The sequence below is a fragment of the Octopus sinensis genome, linkage group LG1 (genome assembly GCF_006345805.1).
Source record: "Octopus sinensis linkage group LG1, ASM634580v1, whole genome shotgun sequence".
NCBI classification, from domain to species: Eukaryota; Metazoa; Mollusca; class Cephalopoda; order Octopoda; family Octopodidae; genus Octopus; species Octopus sinensis.
This window is the reverse complement of record NC_042997.1, coordinates 143,522,457-143,535,191: the sequence shown is the minus strand read 5'-3', so window position 1 is coordinate 143,535,191 and position 12,735 is coordinate 143,522,457.

Here is a 12,735-nt window from a genome sequence, read left to right as displayed (position 1 = left end):
AAGATCTATCATTGAACACTGTGTGTGTGTGTGTAAGTGTGTGTGTGTGTGTGTGTGTGTGTGTGTGTGCGTGTGCGTGCGTGTGTGTGCGCATATGTGTGTGCGTGTGTGTGTGCGCGTGTGTGTGCGTGTGTGTATGTGTGTGTGCGCGCACGCTTATGCGTGTGCATGCGTGTGTGTGTGTGTGTGTGTGTGTGTGTGTGTGTGTGTGTGTGTGTGTGTGTGTGTTTGTGTGTGTGGTTGTGCGTATGGGTGTGTTAGTATTAAAAGAAACCAGTTCAGAAAAGGAGATAACTTAATATTGAGTTACCTACGATTAATAGAAACCTCAACAGAGAAGCTGTTGCTATGAATGTGTTAATGCTTCTACCACTACCATAACTTAAATGGTTAGAAGAGGACTCTTTTCTAAATGAGTTTTTGGGGTGGAGGCGATCACTAAAGATTGTAAACTATAAATTATGTCCTCAGAGCAAGTTGGAGGATGCCTTTGTGGACATCAACTGGGTGGCATTTTAGGGGATGTGATCCTAGGATGTCTACATGTAGTGGTAGTACCCTCTCAGACATAAGTGCAGTATTACATTGTTGGTCTTGCTTGAGTATATGAAGGATAATTGTTGGGAATTGAAGGTGGCGAGCGGTAGAAACGTTAACACGCCGGGCGAAATGCGAAACAATATTTCATCTGTCTTTACGTTCTGAGTTCAAATGCCGCCGAGGTCGACTTTGCCTTTCATCCATTCGGGGTCGATAAATTAAGTACTGGGGTCGATCTAATCGACTGGCCCCTCCCCAAAAATTTCGGGCCTTGTGCCTAGAGTAGAAAAGAATAATTGTTGGGAATTGGGGTATTTACTGGCTCTAAAATAAAAGTCGTTTTGTGGTGTAGTGTTTGACAGATTGAAGACGCGAGATTAACAGTGACGGTAAAGCCCGACATTTGTAGCAAATTTGGGGGTTGTAGGCGCATATTGCTCATATTTAGGTGATGGATACAATATTGTTTTCTTGATAAGTGTAGCCATTGTATTTGTGCTATGCAAGGAGACGAGTTTAGCATGACCCCCATTAGAAAATGCTTCAGCGATTTCTTTGTTAAGTTAGCAGAACTTTGGCGAGAGGTGTTTAAGCTGCACGTGCATGGCGCTTGGGTGCGAGTGGTTAGGGAGGAAAGGAAGGTGGTGTCTTCTGCAGAGGCATAGATTTTGCTGGAGATGCCGACAAGAAGGTCGAACATTATTTTTAATACAACTATATCAACATCAACGGCACTTGTCACTAATTCCATAATTATCAATGAGGGAGCTTCAACACGGTCGTTCAAGAGAAATAGCAGCCAAGTTTCTCTCCAATTATACTCTAGTGATTTAAAACATAAGATAGTGCAGGTGTTGATACGTTATATCTTAAAATATGATGGGTTGATCATAACTGGAATGTCTTTGATCCTACTTGATCAGGACTAACCTAGGGTTAAACAACAACTAAATACAAGTGATGCTGAGGTGCCAGCTCAGAAATTAAGGAGTCTTGAGAGTATTGAGTTGCTCCATAGGCACTACACTTCTCGGATCCGCTCCAAGGGCCCCAAATATGGGTCAAGGAGCAGAAGATAGTGCTGTGGCTACGTCATACAGGACTCAGAGAAGAGTAGTCACACTGTGTATGGACATACCATGACAAACCGTCTGTCGAGTTTTTTTAGTCAACTCATTTTATTTTTTAGTACGATTTTGTACCAGACATAGCTTGAAGCTACTGTAGCATAAGAAACTACGAAAGAAAATAAGGGACCTACAAATTCAAATGATGTTGATTGACAGAAAGATTAAAGGACTAAATATCATTGACCAGAGGAAAATAAGACGATGATAGTGAGTCTCAAAGAGCAGCAATTCGAAGAAAGAAGCAATTAAAATAAAAGATTTTAGGATTAACAGGAAACTCAGCAGAAAAACGATGCACCTAGTAAGATAAGTTGGTGTGTTTAGAAGTCTTAACAGAGACTATTAGATCAGAAAGTTTAATCAGAACAATGTCCACAGAAATACCGGTAGAAAAGATACAAAGATACATTTCGACGATGAGCTAAAGACTCCAACCTAGTAGAATGAAGAAGACCTACGATGTTAACAACTCGATTCTGAATCCGACTGATTCTACTTTTCTCTTGCTCTCTTAAGCTTATCATTGAAATATATGGTGGACCTGCGGGATACATGCGACAATGGTGGGCTTGTGAGGAGCATGTGACAATGACGAACATGTCCTTTGCCTTGGTGGTAAGCTCGGGAGAGCAGGGGTCTAAAAGAGTAAATCGTAAATAAATTGACAGCAAGCAATGGGAGACAGTTATTGTATCTTTCCCCACAAAAATCATAAATTTTCAAACTATAGTAGTAAGGCCCATGGTCGTCGACGCTGTAGGAATGGTACATGATGAGAGAGAAATACAAGACCACTATTTCTAGGAGCGCAGCAGCAATTACAGCTGCTGCTGCTATAAAAGTGATAGCATCTACTTTTAGGGCTACTACCACCACCAGCCTCATTACTATAACAACGATTGATGCAGCATGAAAAACGAGTAAAACATACAACGAATTCACCAAGTAACTATTTAAAAGTGAGAACTCATAAGCTAAAAAGCAACAAGTACATCACAACAACAGCATTATCAGAAACAGCAACAACAACTTGTTCCAACAATAGGAAATGCAACAGCAAGAACGGACGGCCATTATCACAGCAACAATTCCCAATCCTAACGCGAACGGTTTTCATTGGACAATGAAAAATGAGATTTGAACTGCTTTTCAACAGCACTGAAAACTTCAATATTGATTTTTCAACTGTATCATTTAAAATTCTTTCCTTTTTCCCTGAAGGAGACGACGAAGTTAAGATATTATATTCCTCTGAACAGAAGCAAACGATCGAGCGCATGAAATCTTAGCAAATAAACAAATAAATTAAGGAATAAATGAATTAATTAATTAAAACATAAACAAAAGCTGATAATATCTTGGTGCTATAATAAATGTAACGAGGGACTGCTGCTGTCATTGCTGCTGCTGTTTCTGTTGTCCATCGTTTCCCGTTTATCTCTTATAATGAAATAATTGCTTTGTTGGTTTTCTTCTTTTTCTCTCCTCTTTCACTTTTGTCACCCCCTCTCTCTCTCCCCCTCTCATCTCTCTCTTTCTCTCTCTTTTTCTCTCTAGTTCTCTCTTTTTCTCGTTCTTATTCCCCCTCATTCTCTCTCTCTCTCTCTCTCTCTCTCTCATCTTCTCTCTCGCTCTTGTCCCCCTTTCTCACTCTCTCTCATCTTCTCTCTCTTTCTCGCCCTCGCCCTCGTTCTCTCTCTCTCTCTCGCTCTTGTCCCCTCTTTCACTCTCTCTTTCTCTCTCGCTTTTGTCTTCACTCTCTCTGTCTCTCTTTCTCTCTGTGTATTTGTGTGTATGCGTATTTGTATGTCTGTGAGTCTTTGCGTGCGTGTGTGTGTGAGTGTATGTGGGTTTGTGTGTGTGTTTTCTGCTTGTATCTGTGTGTACACGTATTTGTTCGCGTGAAGGTATTTGTTTGGGTGTATGGTACATCTGTGTGTGTGCGTGTATGTGTGTGTTTTATTTTGTGTGAATGGATATGTGTTTTAACAGTTCATCATCCCCTTTCTGTTAAGAACAGTGTTAAAAGTACCTAGTGTACAAACAAACAAAGCCACAATTTGATACATTTATATTAAAGAATAAACCCTTGTCCACAATAGGCATACGGCCTGAAATTTGGGGAGACAGGGCTAGCTGATTAATCGACCCCAATACTCAAATGGTACTCATTTTTATCGTCTACGAAAAGATGAAAGGCAAAGTCGACTTCGGCGGATTTTGAACACGAAACTTAATTTTGTCAGGCGTACGTACTAACGACTCTGCAAGCTAGTACGCCGGACAAAATACTTATCAGTATTTCTACCGGTTTTGCGTTCTGAGTTCAAATCCCATGCCTTTCATTTTTTCGTGGTCGATAAAATAAGTAACACTCATGCAGTGGGGCCGATGCAATCGACTTATCCCCTCCTCCAGAAATTTCAAGTCTTATGCATATTCTAGAAAGTATATTAAAGAACAGAGTATTAGAACTTATCTGAAATGAGGCGACGAGCTGGCAGATACGTTAGCACGCCGGGCGAAATGCATAGCCGTATTTCGTCTGCCGTTACGTTCTGAGTTCAAATTCCGCCGAGGTCAACTTTGCCTTTCATCCTTTCGGGGTCGATAGACTAACTACCAGTTACGCACTGAGGTCGATGTAATCGACTTAATCCGTTTGTCTGTCCTTGTTTGTCCTCTCTGTGTTTAGCCCCTTGTGGGTAGTAAAGAAATAGGTATTTCGTCTGCCGTTACGTTCTGAGTTCAAATTCCGTCGAGGTGGACTTTGCCTTTCATCCTTTCGGGGTCGATAAACTAAGTACCAGCTGTGTACTAGGGTCGACCTAATCTACTGGCCCCCTCCCCCAAAATTTCTGGCCTTATGCCTAGAGCAGAAAAGAACTTACCTGAAATACATGTTTGTTGGGGTTTTTTTTTTAAATAAAATGCTTAGTTTAATATAGGCGTAGACATGACTGTGTTGTGAAGAAGCTTGCTTTGCAAGCACGTGCTTTCAGGCTCAATCCCACCACGTAGCACCTTGGGGAAGTTTCTTCTACAATAGGCCCGAATCGACCAATGCCTTGTGAGTGAATTTTGGTAGACAGAAACTGTGTGGAAACCCGTCGTATATGTATATATACGAGCGCGCGCGCGCGTGTGTGAGTGTGTGTGTGTGTATGTGTGTGTGTGTGTGTGTGTGTATGTGTGTGTGTGTGTTGTGTGTGTGTGTGTGTGTGTGTGTGTGTGTGTTTCCCCATCACTACTTGACAACCGGTGCTGGTTTATGTGTCCGAAACTTTACAGTTCGGCAAAAGAGATCGGTAGGATATATATCAAACTTTAAAATAAGTACTAGGGTCGATTTGTTCGATTAAACCCTTCAAGGCGGTGCCCCAGACTGGCCACGGTCTAGTAAGTGAAACAAGTAAAAGGTAATACAAAACTGCTTTTCCAGAATATTGCCCGAGTTTATTGAATTTACAAAGCGGCACCTATGAAACACAGATTCTACCGAATTATGATATATTCCGCTGTATTGGAGCTCAGTCTTAAAAAGAAATGATTGTATCCAATAAATTACAATGCTATTATCAGTCCGAATATACTTGAGACACGTTCGAACCGGTGAACAAGCTACTCACTGCGTTTTGTCACGGAAAATATATCCCGTTTGTTGACAAAGGATGTGAATACACCTATATCAGCTTACAGCGCCACCTACCCAGACCGTGTGATCAAGCATTTCGGAGTAGTTATCTCCTCTTCGATCACGGACATAAGGTAGGCGGCGCTACGAACTAATTAAAGAGAGTGATTCTATTATGCTTTTCCAGTTGCCATACAGCGACTGGCAACGCTGTGCGACGGCTCACCGTAAATAAATTAAAGAAGGGGAGGGGCTTTAAGCACCATTTTCCGTTACAATCGTAGTGAGTAGCTTGTTCACCGATTCAAAAGTACCTCATGCATATTCGGACAGATAATAACATAACAATTTTACTTATCACTGCTTAGCGCTCCATCTTTTCAATAAATTAAATAATTTTACCCCAAAACTAGAATTGTAAGGTTGCTTTTTGTTTAAGCTTTTTGTTACCATATTTTTGTTGAAATAAACTGATTTTGTTTCGATTAATTTTGAAAATAAAGTGTTTGATGGAATAATTTTACTCATTATTAACCCAATGTTTGGAACATAAATCAACATGGAAAAAAGTTTATATGAAAAAGGTTTAAAGGCTGCGAGAATTGTGTCACATCCACAAGCAGGAGTTACGCTCCGTGAACTCTCGTGAACATTCGTAAACTCTTACAATCAATCCCTGTTTCGTCTGCATCGCATTCTACGAAATAATTAAATCGTGTTTTATGTTTATTTTGTTTTGTTTTTGTTTCTTGTGTCTTTTATGTTAACCAACATACAGAAGAACCATTACTCTTTTACTCTTTTCTCTTTTACTTGTTTCAGTCATTTGACTGCGGCCATGCTGGAGCACCGCCTTTAGTCGAGCAAATCGACCCCAGGACTTATTCTTTGTAAGCCCAGTACTTATTCTATCGGTCTCTTTTGCCGAACCGCTAAGTGACAGGGACGTAAACACACCAGCATCGGTTGTCAAGCAATGCTAGGGGGACAACATAGACACACACACTTATATATATATATATATACATATATACGACAGGCTTCTTTCAGTTTCCGTCTACCAAATCCACTCACAAGGCATTGGTCGGCCCGGGGCTATAGCAGAAGACACTTGCCCAAGATGCCACGCAGTGGGACTGAACCCGGAATCATGTGGTTGGTTAGCAAGCTACTTACCACACAGCCACTCCTTAGAATATATTAAGGATCTTTACCTTTTAACCTACAGATTTAAAAAATAAATTTTTGTAACTAAACACTTTCAAACTTCGGACACTGGTAGAATGTGTCATATAAAACATGTTTTACTCTTAGCATTTTTGAGAAGTTATTTCACGTTTTGCAATATACCTAGATCTGTGGTATATTGCAAAACTAATACAATGCCTTATAAGTTACATTATATGTAATACCAAATAGATGAATTTTCATTTTAGTCAACCCTAATAACTTTAGAAAGGTAAAAATTGTAATAGCCATCCATGTATCATAGTTAACGTATATATACACCGTTGACAGGCAAGATGGTGTGGTTTTCGTCCGAGATAAAAAAAAAAAAGTCTCTCAGACGTGGTGATTTAAAAGCGCCATATATCAGAGGGATTCGAAAGATCCTCCTGGCTGCGGCTAACGAAAACACCAGATGCATTCCGGCCTTCTTGGCTCTTGTCAATTGTATCTTATCCTAGCCATATGCCTAGACGAAATTTTCTACCTCCAATGCATAGTAAATAATACATTCACTGATACTGCGAAAAGTTGTTGGACTGAATAAAAATTCCGTGTACGCAATTGGAGTAGCATTCAATTAAATTAACCATTTATGTATCATACTTTTTTTAACATTTAGACGCCGTTGACAGGCAAGATACTGCGGTTTTCGTCCGAGATAAAATTTATAGATGTGGTGAACTAAAAACAAAATATATGTCTGATGAAGACGAAAAATCATTCTGGCAAAGGTCTACTGAGAACACCAGATGCATTTCCGCCTTTCTGGTCTTTGTCAATGGCGCGCGCTCGCAGCCACCTTTCCTAAATTTATTGGTAGTGCAAATGAAATGGAATTAATAATCAGAAATCAAAAAGCAGGTCACCGACTCAGCTCGCCTTAATATGTAGCGAGTGAGGATTACTCCATGGATATAACTATATCTTCTGACAAGGTAAAAGTCAAAATTGTTTAACAATCGATGTGCAAGCGACTTAATTGTAACTCAGAGAAAGTAGGTGTTGAAATTTATCAATAAACTTTCTATGCTGCCGTTTACATCATCTTACCCCGCGGAATATATTATCTTGAGGTTAGAAGGCCACAAATTTGTAGACAAATGTTTCATTTCTCCAAGTGAAATGAATTGATTTAAATCGGAAACGTGGCTGGATCATGGACATGATTGACCTTGCTCTAGGATATGCTGCCCCATAGAATATATAACTATCGTTCGAAGCATTAACCTACAGCAGAAATAATTTCCTTAGAAATCTTGTTCGTTTTAACATTGATGTTTGCCTGAGCACTGAATTAATAACGAGGAAATCTGTATATAATATCGTGAATATTTATTGAAATTTTACTCGAATCCCTCCAGCATTTGTATAGAGCGTTAATCAAATACACAATGCAATCTGTTTCTTCAGTTTCTAATTCTGTATGACATGATTTAAGAAATTAACGGCTAATGTTTGAATTACATTTCTAAAGAAGAAATTAAATTTGGAGTTATTTATTTAAAAATCTTTTGAAACATTTGTATAGAATTTTCATAATCACTAATTTTACTTCTTCACATTGCATGAAATTATTAAAGTATTGGCGCCGTTATTAACTAATATTTGAATGTATTTCTAAAAGAGAAGAATAAGATATAAAAATAGAAAATTATTTCAGACTCTATGCATCGAGTGGATTTCTTGGGAATTCAATTTCGTTTTCTATTTTTATTTTTATTTTCCCTTTTTTTCTTTCTTTTTCTATTCAATTTTATCTGAATGGAAATTTCACGGTGCTTTGAAAATAATTCTTTCAAATACGTCAACATTTTATTTCACGTTAGTAGAAATGAGTTGTAAATAAAACTCTATAGCGTTTAGAAGCATCGGTTATTCGCCTAAGTTCGTCGGGGGATCGGATGCTGGTAATTGAGAATGCATCGTTTGTACTTATATTCATAATACAATTTATTTACACAGAATAAAATATATGAAAGGTCTTCGAAGTTCTATAGAATTTCTAAAACTTCTTAATTATTTCCAATTATTATTGTAAGCATGACTTCTTATTTAAAGCATTGAACATCACTGAAACATTAAATGCAATATTTGGGGGAATTTTTTCTTTTTAATATCCCAATCTTAATAACTTTGGTATTTTTTATATATATATATAAAGCGGTGAGCTGGCGAAATCGTTAGCACGCCGGACAAAATGCTTAGCGGCATTTCGTCCGTCTTTACGTCCTGAGTTCAAATTCTGCCGAAGGCGACTTTGCCTTTCATCTTTTCGAGATTGATAAAATAAATACCAGTTGAGTACTGGGGTTGATGTAATCGACCTAATCCTTGCCCTGAATTGCTGGCCTTGTGCCAAAATTTGAAACCGATATTTTTTAGATATAAGGCAGCGAGTTGGCCGAATCGTTAGCACGCCGGACAAAATGCTTAGCAGCATTTCGTCCGTTTATACGTTCTGAGTTCAAATTCCATTAAAGCCGACTCTCCCTTTCATCCTTTCAAAGTTGATAAAATAAGTACCAGTTGTGTACTGGGATTGATGTAATCGACTAGACCCCTCTCTCAAAATTTCGGGCTTTGTGTCTATAGCAGAAAAGATATTTCTTAGATATGCTTTCTTTCTCTTGTGCGGGTGTGTGAGCGCACGCGTGTGTGTGTGTACGTGTTTGCAGCTCATAATCATAAAAATGGTTTCCTACGTCCCGTTCCACATGGTGATTGAGAGATGGCATCAGCATATGATTTATTATATCAACATATTTAATTGCTACTGAATCAGGCACATAAATCTCTGAACGAGGTATAAACAGTAACTGCACGACAATGTGAGGTATACTTGCCATCTCAATATGGCTAACCACTAAGGGTGGGTGTAACTGTAGCTTGTAGCCCCAGGAGAACATCGTCTCCAGCTGGCTTTAGGCACACTTTCTGTGCCCTTATTATTGCTTGCATACAGTTTTTCGAGATCAGTGACGAAAAGTTACTGGAGAAACGATATAAGGATTTGCATTGGAACACCTTTTCATCGAAAACCGGTGATTGTCGTACGCTGATGACAGGTCAAAACCTAGAAACTGCAGTCCGTGCGTATCACTTAGGTTGACGAGGGAAGGGTGACCGCCCTTTGCAAATACCATAAGGGCACAGAAAGTGTGCCTAAAGCCAGCTGGAGACGATGTTCTCCTGGGGCTACAAGCTACAGTAACTCCCACCCTTAGTGGTTAGCCATATTGAGATGGCAAGTATACCTCACATTAATGTGAAATTGCTTTGCTTTTAATTTTGTTTGTCGTTTCATTAAGATACTTTTGGGTCCTTGTTATACTTTAGTGTATTTAACTTCTTCGGTTCATAGTTATATGCTATGCCGGTCCAGGTATGGGTGTGTATAGTAGGAAGTTTGCTTCCCAACTATACGGTTCCGGGTTCACTCTCACTACGTGCACCGTGGGCAAGTGTCTTCTACTATAGCCTAGGGCCGACCAAAGCCTTGTGAGTGGATTTGTGAGTGGAATACGAGAAGTTGTATCTTCTTCCATCTCACAAGAGTTTCTGGTGAACTCAGTTGACGCATTTCCTGGGCGACTCAAGAAGCTGGTGGCGACATCTGAAGGCCATATCGAATTTTAAATAAAACCTCATACTATAAGCTTTCCTCTCATATCCATTTTTTTTTTTTGGTAAAAATTACAATTAATAAATATTCTATAAGTATTTTAAAATTGGGAGTTACTTTTCAATCACCCTGTATATTAAATATAGATCTTTTAATAAATATAGTTTTTTTTTTACTACATTTAATATTGCCGTACAATGCGAGACATAATGATTGTTAGTGAAGTGTGGGATTTTCGTCAAAAAATTATAGTAGTACCGGATAGCCTTCGGTGTTTGCATTCTGTTACAGACACACCATAAACTCTATAGTGGACGCATGCGTGACTGTGAGTCCTACTGATACTTATTTTATCGACCCTGAAAGGATAAAAGCCAAAGTCGACCTCGTAGAGTTTAAACTTAGAATGTAAAGCCGTTGAGCATTGTTGTGCAGCATGCTAACGATTCTGCTATCTCGCCACCTTAATATATTTTCAAAATAATAGCTTCAAATTTTGACACAAGGCCAGCAATCCTGGGAAAAGGTTGAAGTCGATGACATCGACCCCAGTGTTCAACTGATACTTATTTTATCGACTCCGAAAGGTTGAAAAGCAAAGTCGACCTCAGTGAAATTTGAGCTCAAATCGTATAGACGGAGGAAAATCCGCTGAGCATTGTTGTCCACCGTGCTAACGATTCTTCTACCTCGCCGCCTTAATATATTTTCAAAATAATGAAAATACTTTCATGAAGCAAGCTATGAAGCGTGTGAGGAAATTGCAAAGAAAGCAAAATTACATGTCTACGACGAGTGTAAAGCTGATGTTTCTTCAATCCTAACTCCAGAAATGTTAGATAATTTGAGAATATTTATTTATCACGAAGGACAGTTTCTAACTTTATATAAAGTCATCGATAACGATGTCCATTTATCTTTGAAACAAACAGTGTCGACATTTCTGTCTTAATCAATAGCTGTAGCTGAAATAAACATAATAGATACGGTACAGCTTGCTATATTTGCACTTTGATAACGGAGAAGTTTCGATGTGAGAAGGTTTACTTGCTTTAAAATCAATGCTCGAGATTATCAGAGGCAAAGATAGTTTTTGTGGGGTCAAATCAGCGGTGGAGCCGCTTACTGTGTCATTATAGTAGACTCATTATGGAGAGCTGGTAGAATAGTTAGCACGCCGGACAACATGTTTAGTGTCATTTCTTCCGGCTTTACATTCTGAGTTCAAATGCCGTCGAGGTCGACTTTGCCTTTCATCTTTTCGGGGTCGATAAAATAAGTACCAGTTGAGCAATGGCGTCGATGTAATCGAATTCCCTCTTCCCTTAAAAATTGTTAGCCTTGTGCCAAAATTAGAGGGAATTATGGTAAAGTTTTAGCGAGGTGAAAAGGTGATATAGCTACGGCCCTGGTAATATTATAATCTTGTTTCTAACGAGTCATGATAAAGAGCATCAAGAAATACGAACACACAGGTAAAAATTGACGGCCGCATTTATTTCTCCACTAATAGAAGATACAGCAAATTGGTATAACATGAATAATTCTGTTAACAAAAATACATTGTACGTGATGAACAACACCAAGCAAGGCGTCAAAGATCTCTGCTGACAATTCTCTCCTCTTTGGCTATACTCAGCAGAAATTCTTTATTTATAGCTACATGTAGGCTCAAAACGGACCACACTTTTGCTGGCCTGGCAAATCCAGTCGGCACGAACGGGTATGCTCATATGATTACTTGCGGAAAACCGGCAAAATATGCCGATTAGCAACTATTTAAGTCTAGACAGCCAAATAACAAACATAGCATGTTACAAATCCAAATGGACTTTCTGCTTTAATCGAGAACTAACTGGCAAGCTGTCGACTGGATTGTAATACTTTAATTGTGTGTCATTGTTTTAATCAGCAACAAAATATATGAACATATTCTCTAAGGAAAAGTTTGATGAAAGTGATAACAAAATGTATTAATTTTATTTAAAACGATTCAACAGCAGAGAATTAAAAGAAAAGTAAGGATCTCGAAGAGGGATATGGTGAGTTATTGCTCTGTTCTGAAATTCGGTAGCTAAGCAAATGACGCACCCTAGAGCACATTTTTCATCTTTTACCTTTTTGGTATTTATCCTGTTAGTCTCTTTCGCCGGACCGCGAAGTTACTGGGACGTAAACACAACAACACCGATTGCCAAGCGGTGTGGAGGAGCAAACACAGACACGAAGACATACACACATAGACATATATATATATATACGACGGGCATCTTTCAGTTTCCGTTTACCAAATCCATTCACAAGGTATTAGTTGAGACTATAGTAGAAGACACATGCCCAAGGTGCCACGCAGTGAGACTGAACGCGGAACCATGTGGTGGAGAAACAAGCTTCTTACCACTCAGCCATGCCTGCGCCTATATTTTTAAGTTGAAAGGAAAAGAAACCCTTCATGGATTTATATCATTATAGTATTTGAAGAGCTAAAACCGTTATGCCATTTGATAATTTTGGTCGACAGCTGTAACTGCTTAAAGGATCTAAAGTTTGAAATTACGAAGGCCGAATCAGACTTTCTT